Source organism: Ochotona curzoniae, unplaced genomic scaffold (assembly GCF_017591425.1).
Source record: "Ochotona curzoniae isolate NIBS_2020 unplaced genomic scaffold, NIBS_Ocur_1.0 contig_64, whole genome shotgun sequence".
NCBI classification, from domain to species: Eukaryota; Metazoa; Chordata; class Mammalia; order Lagomorpha; family Ochotonidae; genus Ochotona; species Ochotona curzoniae.
The window spans coordinates 17,071,847-17,084,117 of NW_024466502.1; the positions used below are offsets into that span (position 1 = coordinate 17,071,847).

At 35.1% G+C, this 12,271-nt stretch overlaps 1 pseudogene; it reads left to right on the forward strand.

The window, feature by feature from the left end:
- Positions 1-7,705: 7,705 nt before the first annotated feature.
- On the forward strand, positions 7,706-8,572 carry LOC121163771 (annotated as a pseudogene).
- Positions 8,573-12,271: the final 3,699 nt, after the last annotated feature.

A 12,271-nucleotide genomic window follows, 5' to 3' on the forward strand; every position in this document is an offset into this window, starting at 1 on the left:
TATGTATATATACATTTAGGCACACTAGTTCACTCAAACACCCAACCTGTCATGTTCCCTAAATCAGAGGCATTTTTCTGCATTTAACTGTATAAAATTTATTATCATAGGATTTATAGATTAATATTCAGAGCCAGTGTTAAAAATTTAAGAATATTCAGTGATTTATCTCTGTTTCTCTTCTTCCACAGTTCTTGGTACAAAGAGCATGAATGATGTTAAAAGATTAGGAATAATGCAGCCTGTACAGCAGTAGTCACAGCTGTGGCAGAGCAGGAAGAAGCATGGAGGTCAGGAATTAGACATAGAATTTAGGAGTCTAAAGGAAAGCAGCTCTTACAAATTGGTGATGAGGATGAGGGGGAAAAAGAAGGCAAGCAGTTTGACTTCATGCAGATAATGCTGTTTTTAAGAGAGCAGCTTCAAACTCTGTCAAAAGAATCAAAATAACTTGCAAAAGAAATAATTATTGCTTACTGAATATCACTGTGTAAATAGCAATATATACTTCATCACATTATGATGATTGTCTTATCCCTCACTCTGATTTTAGTATCTGTAATTTCAAGGAAAAAATCATATTTATCAATGTGAATGTGTGTGTTTAGAGCAGATATAGCAAAATGGTAAACAAGCTATTTAATGCTAAAAAAGCAAACAGGGTTATTCTTTTCCAGGGATTTCAACAAACAGTGAAAAAACTGACTACATGATTATAAACAAATGCATTATGATTTAAATTAATACACCTGGAATCAAATGTATGAACTTTATATTCAACCTATGACTCTTTAAGCTTATAGGACATTGAGCCCTAATTAGGTATCACTAAATAGTGGTGTGATGGGAGCTAGAGTGCATAGATTGTCACCTTCAGAAGTGGACAAGGGCACATACTTCTTAATCAAATACTGCAACAATGGAAAGCTCCAGAGTGCTAAATGTGTCACGATTGAATTTTAAGCTAAAACTCTGAATCTCCAGAAAAAAATAAATGAGTATGTTTGATCAAAGATAACTAGAAGTTTCATTCAATATAATAAAGTGCATGTGTGTATTTTCCTAAAATCTGGAAATAATGCAATTCTCACATACTTTTGAACACATTTGTGTATACATAATGGTGGGCTTGGGGGCCTGTAGAGCTTAAATTGTTATAGAAAAAGAAAACTACATATTGAATGAGAACAAAGCAAAGGGAGAGATGTGCTTGTTAGCCTTATTGCTGTAGAAGTGAGCTGTTTGTATGGAAAAATATATATATTGAATTCCACGTGAGCGTTACACAGGTAAAGAGTATCTTGTCTAAAATACATTTTCCCGCCAAAGAATCCAAATGGGAGTGTATGATTTATCTCTGTCTTTCATTCCTTGTCTATCTGTATTTATGTATCATCTATTTGTTTCTATAAGCATTTGTGGTACATAAGTAATTGTAAGTGAGTACACCAGCAATTATTTAGGTCTGGATATCTTCATAATTGTCAAGTCAATATGCGTATGTTTTAGCTTTTGGAAAAAAGTAAGAGACTTTTGCTATTGCCGATATTTGTTTTCCTTTAAAATTTCCCAAGGCAAAATGCATAATACATATAATGAGTCAGAAATGATCGTTATTCATTTACAGGCTCTCCACTTATAGTGAAATCATGTTGTTTTTAGGTCATTGTATAATAATGTTTCTGGTATACGTGGATTGAATAAAGCAACTTTCAGTGCCAAGGTTAATGTTCCAACTTCAGGTAGTTGCTTTGTTGAATTTTGTTAAATATTCTTGAGCTTCTCTAACCCTCTGAGACAGACTGTAATGAAAAGGAATTTAATTAGAGTGTGCTGGGAATGCAATGTGATACATTAAGCTTTTTATTAAGAAAACTGGTGCTGAACCACTCTTATTGGTTTTTGAAATCATCCTCTTATATAAACACGATACACATGTGTGCACATATGGACAATGAATATAAAAGAGACTTACTTAGCAAAAGACCTTAATTAAATCAAAGTTTACATCAAAAGTGATTTTAAAGGGAGAAAGATTCCTCATACATGTAAAATTCAGAAATGAAGCTCCTATTTTCACTTCCAAACTATGGTGCAAATGTAGTTGTGTTTTGCCTGTCATGGTCTATGGAATTCAGCACCCCCACAATTAATTTCAAAGGCAATTGGTAGGATATTATTATCAGGTTAGTCTGTTAATGTGAAATCTGTCAAAAGGTCTGGAATTGGAAATCACACAGATGCATGTGAAATTCTAGTTAAAAATGCCTTTAACCCAAGGATTTGACCAGTGTCAGTGCTGTTTATAAAAGGCAACTCTGAAAAGTCAATTAATCCCATTCAGCTAATGATTTGTGGCAGTGCATCATTCATGTTCTAGAATGAAAACAATACTTCTCAAACAAAATTCCAATTCAGTAAAAGCATGTCAGTCTCAATGAGTTAATACATTTATTTTTAATATTATATGAATGTTAGTTTCAATGAGATAGTAGATTTAATATTATGTGAATAACAATAAAAATGTTAATAGTCTTGGGAATAAATCTTATAAGAGGCAAAACTATCTTGCAGAATTTTAAATTGAGTTTTGGATAAATATCAATTTTTTTTCTTATTTGTCTTCATTTCATTAATTTTCTTAAAATTATTTACCTTCATTTCATATAACTACTTATGGGTAATGTCTTAAATAGCAGCTCAAATTTAAATGTAATCATGATTATATAAGCCACTACTATAATATTTTGTGGTATTTATATTTATTATAATGTTTTATTATATTTATAATATGTATAATAACAATAACAGACTGATAAAATGTGTTGATTATATTTCCTAAGTAATTTTTTATCTCTTTTTTGGGGGGTGTAAATATAGACAATGCTATTACAATAACCACCTAGCTTAATCCTTCATCATTGGACTATCTGAATTTTCCACTTCACTACATTTTTACAGATATTCAAAGCTCTGGGAGGAAAAGATGGCACAATAGGGTGTGGACAGGTTTAAACAGCTGATTTATGTTCCATGATTGTTAATTTAATATATTAAATTTCATCTTTTTAGATGAATACCACTACCACTTCACCTCCATTTTTGCTATACAAACGTTTTTCCAAAAAATATTGATTCATCTTAAATTATTTAAAACTGGCAACTACAATTTTTAAAATGTGTTCAGTGTAAATTTGTGTGACTTTAAGTATATTATTCTCAGAAATGCAAATCCTGTTGAGAAGTAGACATTATTTTTAGAGTTGATATTTAATGGTGCCTGGGAAATCTAATAATCAACATTGCCATATACATCATATAGATTGTATCATAAAATACACAAAACACTATACATTATATATTTATATATAGTATATATAATATAATATATGTTATATAGCATGTATACTATATATAGAACACACAACTACTACAATATATAGTATATATTCTATAGCCATATATACATTTACTATTTATAATGCATATATACCTATATACTATGCATACTCTATACATATATCTACTATACAGATGAGATCGGATGCGTTCAGGGTGGTATGGCTGCAGACTATATATAATATGTAGCATATACACTATATGCATATTATAGTAGGTACTGTATAGTAGATATATATTATATATGTATTATGTATGGTATATATGCATATGCATATATATACATGTATACTGTATTACTATGATATATCATACTGTATAAATCACATATACTATATATACTATAGTATATATGCTATATACTAGCATATTTATATAGTAATATGGGATATATAGTATATATTTGTAGAACATGTAGTATGTGATATTATTTATAATTATAATCTATCATAGTATATATTATATATAGTATATAATATATTGCTGAGAGATGTTTTAATATATTATATTTATTGCCCAAGAAATTGTACCAAAATAATACATGATTCATTTTAGTTAACTTATCTTTTAATCAAAAACACACTTAAAAACACATTTTTAAAAATTTAGTGAGAATCTTTATACTTCTCTGTTCATATATGTTTGTACCTCAATTTTTTATTCATAGAGATTATAATAAAGTAAATAAAGAGGTTGAAAATTCTAATGACTTTTCTGAAGTGCTCCATCTTGCAATATTTATGATACATAACTTTAGATACGATGATTATCAAACTTAAGTCCTAAGAAATACTTCATAAAATTTATGTATTTTAAGTTAGTAATCTAATAATGCATGAAGGATGGGCAAAGGTTAACATTTAACATAATATTATTGGGGACAAGCAGGCACTAAAGTTATCTTTTGTCTGAAGGACACATATCCATAATAGTTGAGAATAACTTAGTTTTAAAAATGAAATATCACATAAGGTGGCAAGACAGAAATTTTTTGGCATACAAATCGTGAAGAAGCATAAAAGAGAGCTGTGATTAAATCAGATCCCAGTTTTCTGCAGTTTGTTGCAAGATAATTGTGTATCTGTGGGGCAGATAATAAATTGGTCCGTATATACAGTAGGATTTTCTTTTGCTAAATATTTTGAAGGAGATCATAAAATAGAGTGTACAAAACATTACCTTGTTTGTAAAACTTCAGGAAATCACAAAGTTATGTTTAAAAAGGACAAACTCTATAACTAGTTCGAAGAAGTTCTCTCAAATTTAGTTTAAGTAGTTCAAAGCTTACAGTCAAATATTTAAAACCAGGTAAGAAAAAAGAGTAACATGAGTGAAATAATAAAGAATAGAAGCAAAACCACAAAGCAAAATCAGGAGATAATGAAGGAAGGAAATGAATAGAACAAAATGTTGTATAATAACATTGAAGAAATAAAATGCCTGAACACATAGGAAGAAATGAAAATGTTGACAAAATATTTTGAGAGGGAAGGATAACTTTCTCTTTCTCTATAAAATATCTTTTGTTTTTAAAAAATTAACTGGATTTTGTATTATCTATGCCATAATACTGATTAAGTAAACAGACATCCTTTATTTTTTTTTCTCAATGGAAAACCTTATTTGTCATCAAAAACCTTGCCTTTTAAACTCTCCTACAGTCAGGGACATGTAAACGATTTTCAAGTGTTTATCTTAATTACTCAAGTATCTGTTCTTTACATGTGAAGCAGGGTGGTGGTGGCGGTGATGATGGTGGTGATGGCAATGATATTGGTGGTCATATTATAAAAACATCTTTTTTTTTAAAAAAGATTTTAAAATCAACAAGTAAACTTGTAAATAATTCAAGAATTTGAGATGTATGTAGAAACATATTTGGAAGTCCCTAATTTTCATTTTCTTGTGATGATTTTAAAATGTTAACCAGATGCAAATTTTGTCTATGTGTTATCTCACCAAATTAAGAACACTAGAAGTCATATTAGACATATTAGTCTTATTAGACATATTAGTCATGTAATCTATACTATTCAATATTGTTTACCCCGTTTATATTACAACGCTCCGTATATTGTCAGAAAAAAACTTAGCCAACATCATATTTTACCTTAAAATTAATTACTATTCAAATTAATGTGGAATATACATCCCAAGCCCAGCAGTCCTCCATTTACGCTTAGAGCAGTAGAAATGAATAATGCAGTTAAGGCCTCATGATTTTACCTTTCTGTTTGTCATTAGTCACAACATTAGCAGCTGTGTTTCTCCTTTACTAAAAGATCCTCGAAATAAATGCAGGTGTTCCTGGTGACAAATGCAAATGATATCAGCTTTTTCATTCTTTAATCCACTGAGTGTTTAATTATGGAATGCAGTCTTTAGGTTTTATTTATGGTAATAGTAATGCCTTACACAATAGATGCAGAAGAAGAGTTGAAACTTCTGAAGAGTTCATGAATTATTCTTATCATCAGTCTTGTCACTGCTGACAAATGCACCCTATGTTCACAACGTCCCATGCTTCGCTTCATTTTTAATGTGCTTTGAATATCAACATGTAAATAAAATCGTGAGTAAAATTTTAAAAGATCAGAGGCTAATGTACTTGCTGTTTAACCTTTCTGATTATTTGTACAGAATTCATATTTATACTGCTTGCTGTAATTACTTGTGTGTCTTGTCCACTCCACTATAACTCAATCATTCAGCGTTCATGTTACTTACAGTTTTTTTTTTTTTAAGTTTGGTTTCTGATTTTGGTGTTTTAAATTTTAACAGCAGTTAAAGGCCAGCATTTCTAGAACTGCTGTGAGGTAATGAAAAAATTATTATGAGTGAGAGTTATCCATGAAATAATGTGTATCACTCACTGCCCTTGGTCTCACCAGGTAATTGTGATTTCAAAGACGTGAACTCTTGTTTTGTTTGAAAAATGACTTTAGACACATCACTCATCTCACCGTGCCTTGATTCTCTCCTCCACAGTAGGAGTACTCAAGACAGCTGCCATGGCTTGCCTGGCCCCCTCCAAACTCAGATGCTCTCCATATGACTACACTAATAGTTGGGGCTCTTAGAAGTTGATTCAGTCCTAGAGTTCCTCTCTTGTGAATGGGACCAGGTGTACTTACAAAGGAACTTCAAAGAGGGACTTGATCTCTCTCACCCTTGTACCTTTCCCAACAGGAAGATGTAAGAAGAAAGCCTTCACCAGATGCCAGCACTTTGATCTTGAACTTCTCAACCTCCAGGTTTGTGAGAAGCCTTATCTCTGTTCTTGTGAAAGGAATCTGTGTCAGGACTTTCTAGGAGCAGCACAAGTAGACAGAGATGGTGGTACCCCACTCATTTTTGTTGGGCACATTACAAAAGCAATAAACAGGAAAAATGCTATGCCAGAGGTACATGGCAGAATTTATCACTAAGCCAGAATTGGCTATTTTTAATTGATATTAATGTTATTATTAATATCTCATTGATGACAATCTGAATATAAATGAGGGAACATCTGTAAACAGACTCGGCTGAAATGCTCTTATTCTATAACAGAAAAGCAGACTGTCAGCCTCCTGACATACATCTAGGGCTCCCTCTCAGTCCTTAGGTCTTCAGTCTGATAATGTTAGTTCAGGCTGGGATTAGAGGCACTTCTGCAGGGATCTGACTGGGACAGACGTTGACCCGTCCTTTAAAAATAAGTGACTTATTTGTAACCAGCAAGCTACTAACAGGTATAACTTTCACCACAGAATTAAAAGATGCAAGACCTTGTGTAACTTTTAAATATTTTTGCAATATGGGTAACATGAGGAATGAAAACATTTACTGCACAGTTTAACCATTGAAGGAAACCTCTTTGTATATCATTACAAATTTTCTAATAGGAAATATTAAAATACCATAACAAGGGCTCACAGACCCTGAAATTGTCTGTGGAGGAAAGTCGGAGGATCTGTGAACATAATAAGAATAGTTTCACTCAGGTCCCATAAACTTCTGACAACATTATTATTTCTTTGATCTGAAAAAACAAGACAAGAAGTTAGTGTGCCATTGTATGTGCCAGTATTATCATTCAAAAGTGGTTTAATATAATGCTGCGGGCTTGGCATATCATTAAACCTCCTCATTCAGGAAAAAATGCACTATTATAAAAAGAAATTATTTGATTTATTTCATAGATATTCTTTTAAGGTAACTGTATCTTGCTCCTTCACTCCTATGCTTAATTCCCCTTCCTTATGTTATTGTTAAAATTAAATGAAAAGTGGCAAAGTGGATATTGTGGCCATCAGTGATTCATTCATTAACCTAAACAACATGGTCTACTTGTTCTGGTATGATTCCACCCACAGCAAGTTCCACCACACGATCAAGGCCGAGTATGGCAAGCTTGTCATCGATGGGAAAGCTTTCACCATCTTCTAAGAGCGAGATCCTGACAGCATGAAGTCCACTGTTGTCTTCACCACCATGGAGAAGGCTGGAGCTCACTTGAAGGTTGGGGCTGAGAGGGTCATGGTCTCTGCCCCCTCTGCTGACACACCCGTGTTTGTAGTGGACATGAACCATGAGAAGTTTGACAACTCTGTCAACATTGTCAGCAACGCCTTTTGCAACACCAAATGCTACAACACCAACACCCCCTGTCCAAGGTCATTTATGACAACGTCGGCATTGTGGAGGGACTCATGACCACAGTGCATGCCATCATCATGACCCAGAAGGCTGTGGCAGGCCCCTCTGGGAAGCAGGATGACACAAAGGCCTTGCAGCCGCCCAGAACATCATCCCGGGCTCTGCTGGTGCCACCAAAGCTGCGGGCAAGGTCATTCCTGAGCTAAACAGGGAACTCACTGGCATGGCCTTCACATTGGGGTACAATGTGTCCGTAGTGGCCTGACTTGCTGCTTCGAGAAAGCTGCTAAGTATGGTGACAACCAAAAGGTTGTGAAGCAGGCATCCAAGGGCCCGCTGAAGGGCATCCTGGGATACACGGAGGATCAGGTTTTTTCTTGCAACTTTAACAGTAACATCTACTCCTCCACCTTTGATACTGGGATTGACATTGCCCTCAATGACCACTTTTTCAAGCTTATCTCCTGGTATGACAAGAATTTGGCTATAGCACAGGGTGGTGGACCTCATGGTCCACATGGACTTCAAGTAAGAGCCCCCGGCACCGCCCTACCACCGACCCCAGCAATAGTGCCAGAGAAGCAGAGCTGCTGGGGAGTCCCTGCCCCAACGCAGTCCTCTCCTCAGCGAGAATCTGGCCTTTGCACAGTCTCCATCCCAGACCTCCTGGAGAAGGGGAGGAGCCTTGGGAGCCATACCTTGTCATGCTACCATCAAAAACGTCAAGAAAGAAAGAAGGAAGAAAGGAAGGAGGGAAAGAAGGAATGAAACAGGAGAGAGAGAAAGAAATGAGAAACATAAGGTTTCAAATAACTCTTTCATATACTGACCCATCCATCTCACTCCTGAGAAGGTACCAAAAGGAAATGAAATCATATGAAACAGTTACTTGTATTCTCATTACTTTAAATTCATGATTGTTATTAAATGTATTCTTGTATTATGGTTTTTCCATGTTTGTTTTGATCAGTGGATCTTAACATAATTTGTTTCTTTTGGAGATATAGCGTATTTAAGAATTATCATGGGGGCTGGTGATGAGGTGTACCAGGTTACACTTCTGCCTAAGGTGCTGGCATCCCATGTAGGTACAGGTTCAAGTCCTGGCTGTTCCACTTCCAAACCAATTTCCTACTAATGCGTCTGATAAGACAGCAAAAACGGCACAAATCCTCGGGCCTCTGAACACATATGGGAGACACAAAGATGTTCCAGGCTCCTGGCTTTACAACTGCTCTACTTCCAGCCATTGCAACAAGTTGAGTACCAGAAGATGGAAGAGCATTCTGTGTGTGTGTGTCTCTTCTTCTCTCCCTGTAAGCTGCATTTCAAATAAAAATAAGTCTTAAAAGCAATTATCATGAAAATTTATGAATATACTCTACAAATTGTCAAAAAATGTGTATAAAGAAATCTGACAATTTCTGTTTGGAAAACTAGCACCAGAAAAAAATAAAAAGCTCAATGTAACAAATGCATCCAAAACAGCGTAATAAGCATACTAACTTTCTCTGATTTGAGGGTATGAAGATTAAGAAAAATATAATTACAGTATTTATACCTCCAAAATTTTAGGCATTTTACTAATGAGCTTGACACAATAAAATAGGGCACAACGGAGTAGAAGAGACTGACACAGTGGTCAGTATGTCAAGAAAGAGCATTTATCACATATTTTAATAATATATTAATTCATCATTTATTATCATTTTTTTTAGCTTACAGAAAATTGATTTTAGAAGGTGATATAGTCATATGCTGAAACATTTCAGATAAAGATAGTATATAAAAATGAAAAGAATGAGAATAGAGAGCAGTTTTGATTGTACATATGAAAATGTTTCCTTTTACAAACTTTATCATGATTTTTGTGTAAAACCGCAAGCCCCAGAAATGATAACTCACATGCTACAAAAAATCTTGAGTAGGCATTCTAACATTTGTTTCTACAGTATTGAATCCTTACAAGCTGTGAAGCTGCATGTTGTGAACCAGGGGCATTCAGAATTAGACCATAGTTCAGTGAACTTTAATCTGCATTAAGAAATAGAGAATTTCAGTGCCTTCTTTGGAGAAAATGTTCTTTGGTTCCCCTGAGATACACTGTCATTGACCTGCTATCAACTGGAAATGTAGTATTGATTTTAAATGCATTTCCAAATATATTCTACCCTTACTATTTAGGTATCTTTTATGCTTAAGATAAAGCCTGCATATTTCTATATGAGGACAATTGATTTCAGATCAGTAGTTCACAAAACCATAATGATTCGATATTTTAGGTAACTACATGAAATTGGGTAAATCTCAACACTTAGAGTGATTAAATGCAAGTTCTCTTTAAGCAAGTTGTTGCTAAATGTTTTGCGTCTAACTTAGGCACCCATGATATTAAAATTATAAATGAAAAGAATTCTAGAAATACCATGTGTGAAATGATGAATGCCTTTTAATAAATGAGCTGAAATACATTATTTTTAATGATTTATTTATTTTTATTACAAAGGCATGTATACAGAGAGGTGGAGAGACAGAGGAAGATCTTCAATCCATTGATACACTCCCCAGCTGGCCACAACAGCTGCAATTGAGCCAATCCGAAGCTAGGAGCCTGGAGCCTCTTCTGGGTCTCCCATGCGTGTGCAGGGTCCTAAGACTTTGGGCTGTCCTCAACTGCTAAGCTACTGTGCCAGGCCCTAAAATTTGTTATTTTAAAGGTTAAATACAGTTAAAATTATTTCAGTTATTCTGTATTTCACAACTACTTTGTATTTTTAAAAAATCTACAGGATTCTTGAATAGTACCATGTCAGTTGGTAGGGTCAGAAAGATCTGAAGAATCTGATTAAGGAAATAGAAAAGTATCATAATTCATAATGCACAAAAATTCAGTGTAGTTTCTTACAAAATTCTGGGTATTAAAATTTAGTTGATATATACAGGAAAGCACTTATCACATTGTTTAGACCTGAACAGACAAATCATTTGCTTTTATTTTTATCATAATGACACAATGAATAAATGAGAATCTCCCATCTGAGATATTTTCAGGAAAGCTTCCTAATGGGCTGGTGATATTATTTAGTTTATTTGCAAACATGCAGTTGAATTGCACAACTTAAAGGAACTAGTTGTGTATATGACTGAAGAGATAAACTCTTGCCCTACTAATAAAGCTGCAAGAAACTGAAAGAAAAAATAAAATGATATTGCCTCTCCTTCCAGGAATCCCTAAGTAAGGCATGCCGTTGGTAGAATTGAAAAAGACAAACAGAAAATGCGTGTAAAAGAATAGTGGGCAGTGATCCTTGCTTACTGTTAGCAGTGTCAGAGTAATAATTAAAAAAAAATGCCAGTCTGCCCAAGTGTTATATTGGATTTGAAGAACTGGATTTTGAAAGCATAAAAATTAGCTAAATGGCAGTTAAACCAGATATGTGTTCTTTAAAATAATTGTTAAGCTTGTAGGGTGAAAAAAATGGAGAAATTATGAAAAGAAGGGAAGATATGAAAATGGGGGAAAGGGGCCTGGCGCGATGGCCTAGCAACTCAAGTCCTCGCCTTGAACACGCTGGGATCCTATATGGGCATTGCTTCTAATCCCAGCAGCCCCGCCTTCCCATCCTGCTCCCTGCTTGCAGTGTGGGAGACCTGGAGGAGGTTCCTGGCTCTTGGCTTTGGATTGGCACAGCATCGGCCATTGTGGTCACTTGGGGAGTGAATCATCGGACGGAATATCTTCCTCTTTGTCTCTCCACCTCTCTGGTTATCTAAGTTTGTAATAAAAATAAATACATCTTAAAAAAAAACACGAGGGTGGGAGAGGGTGGGCCTGGTCAGGCTATAGCACCCACTGGCGAGTGACAGGGTGAGGTAGGCCATGCCACACTGCCACCGCACCCAAACAGCACATGTGAGACCCAGGGGAGGAGGCATTGAACCTGATAGGGTGGCTGTGAGGGGCTCTCCTGCTGGACCATCACTCCCACTGGTGAATGTGAAAGTAAGAATGCGGCATACCAGGTTGGGCAGGGCATACCTGTTGGCCTCGTGTGAGTTGGATCAGGGGAAAGCCAGGCTGGATTGACTGTTCTTATTGGTGCATGCATAATTCACAGTGGATGTGGGTCGGTTGCGCTTTGCTGCCACATCGGCTGGCAGATGCTGGCAGGGGGTAGGGGGTGAAAATTCTGTCAAGTTAAGCTGCAGAACCACCTTGAGTAAAAAATCT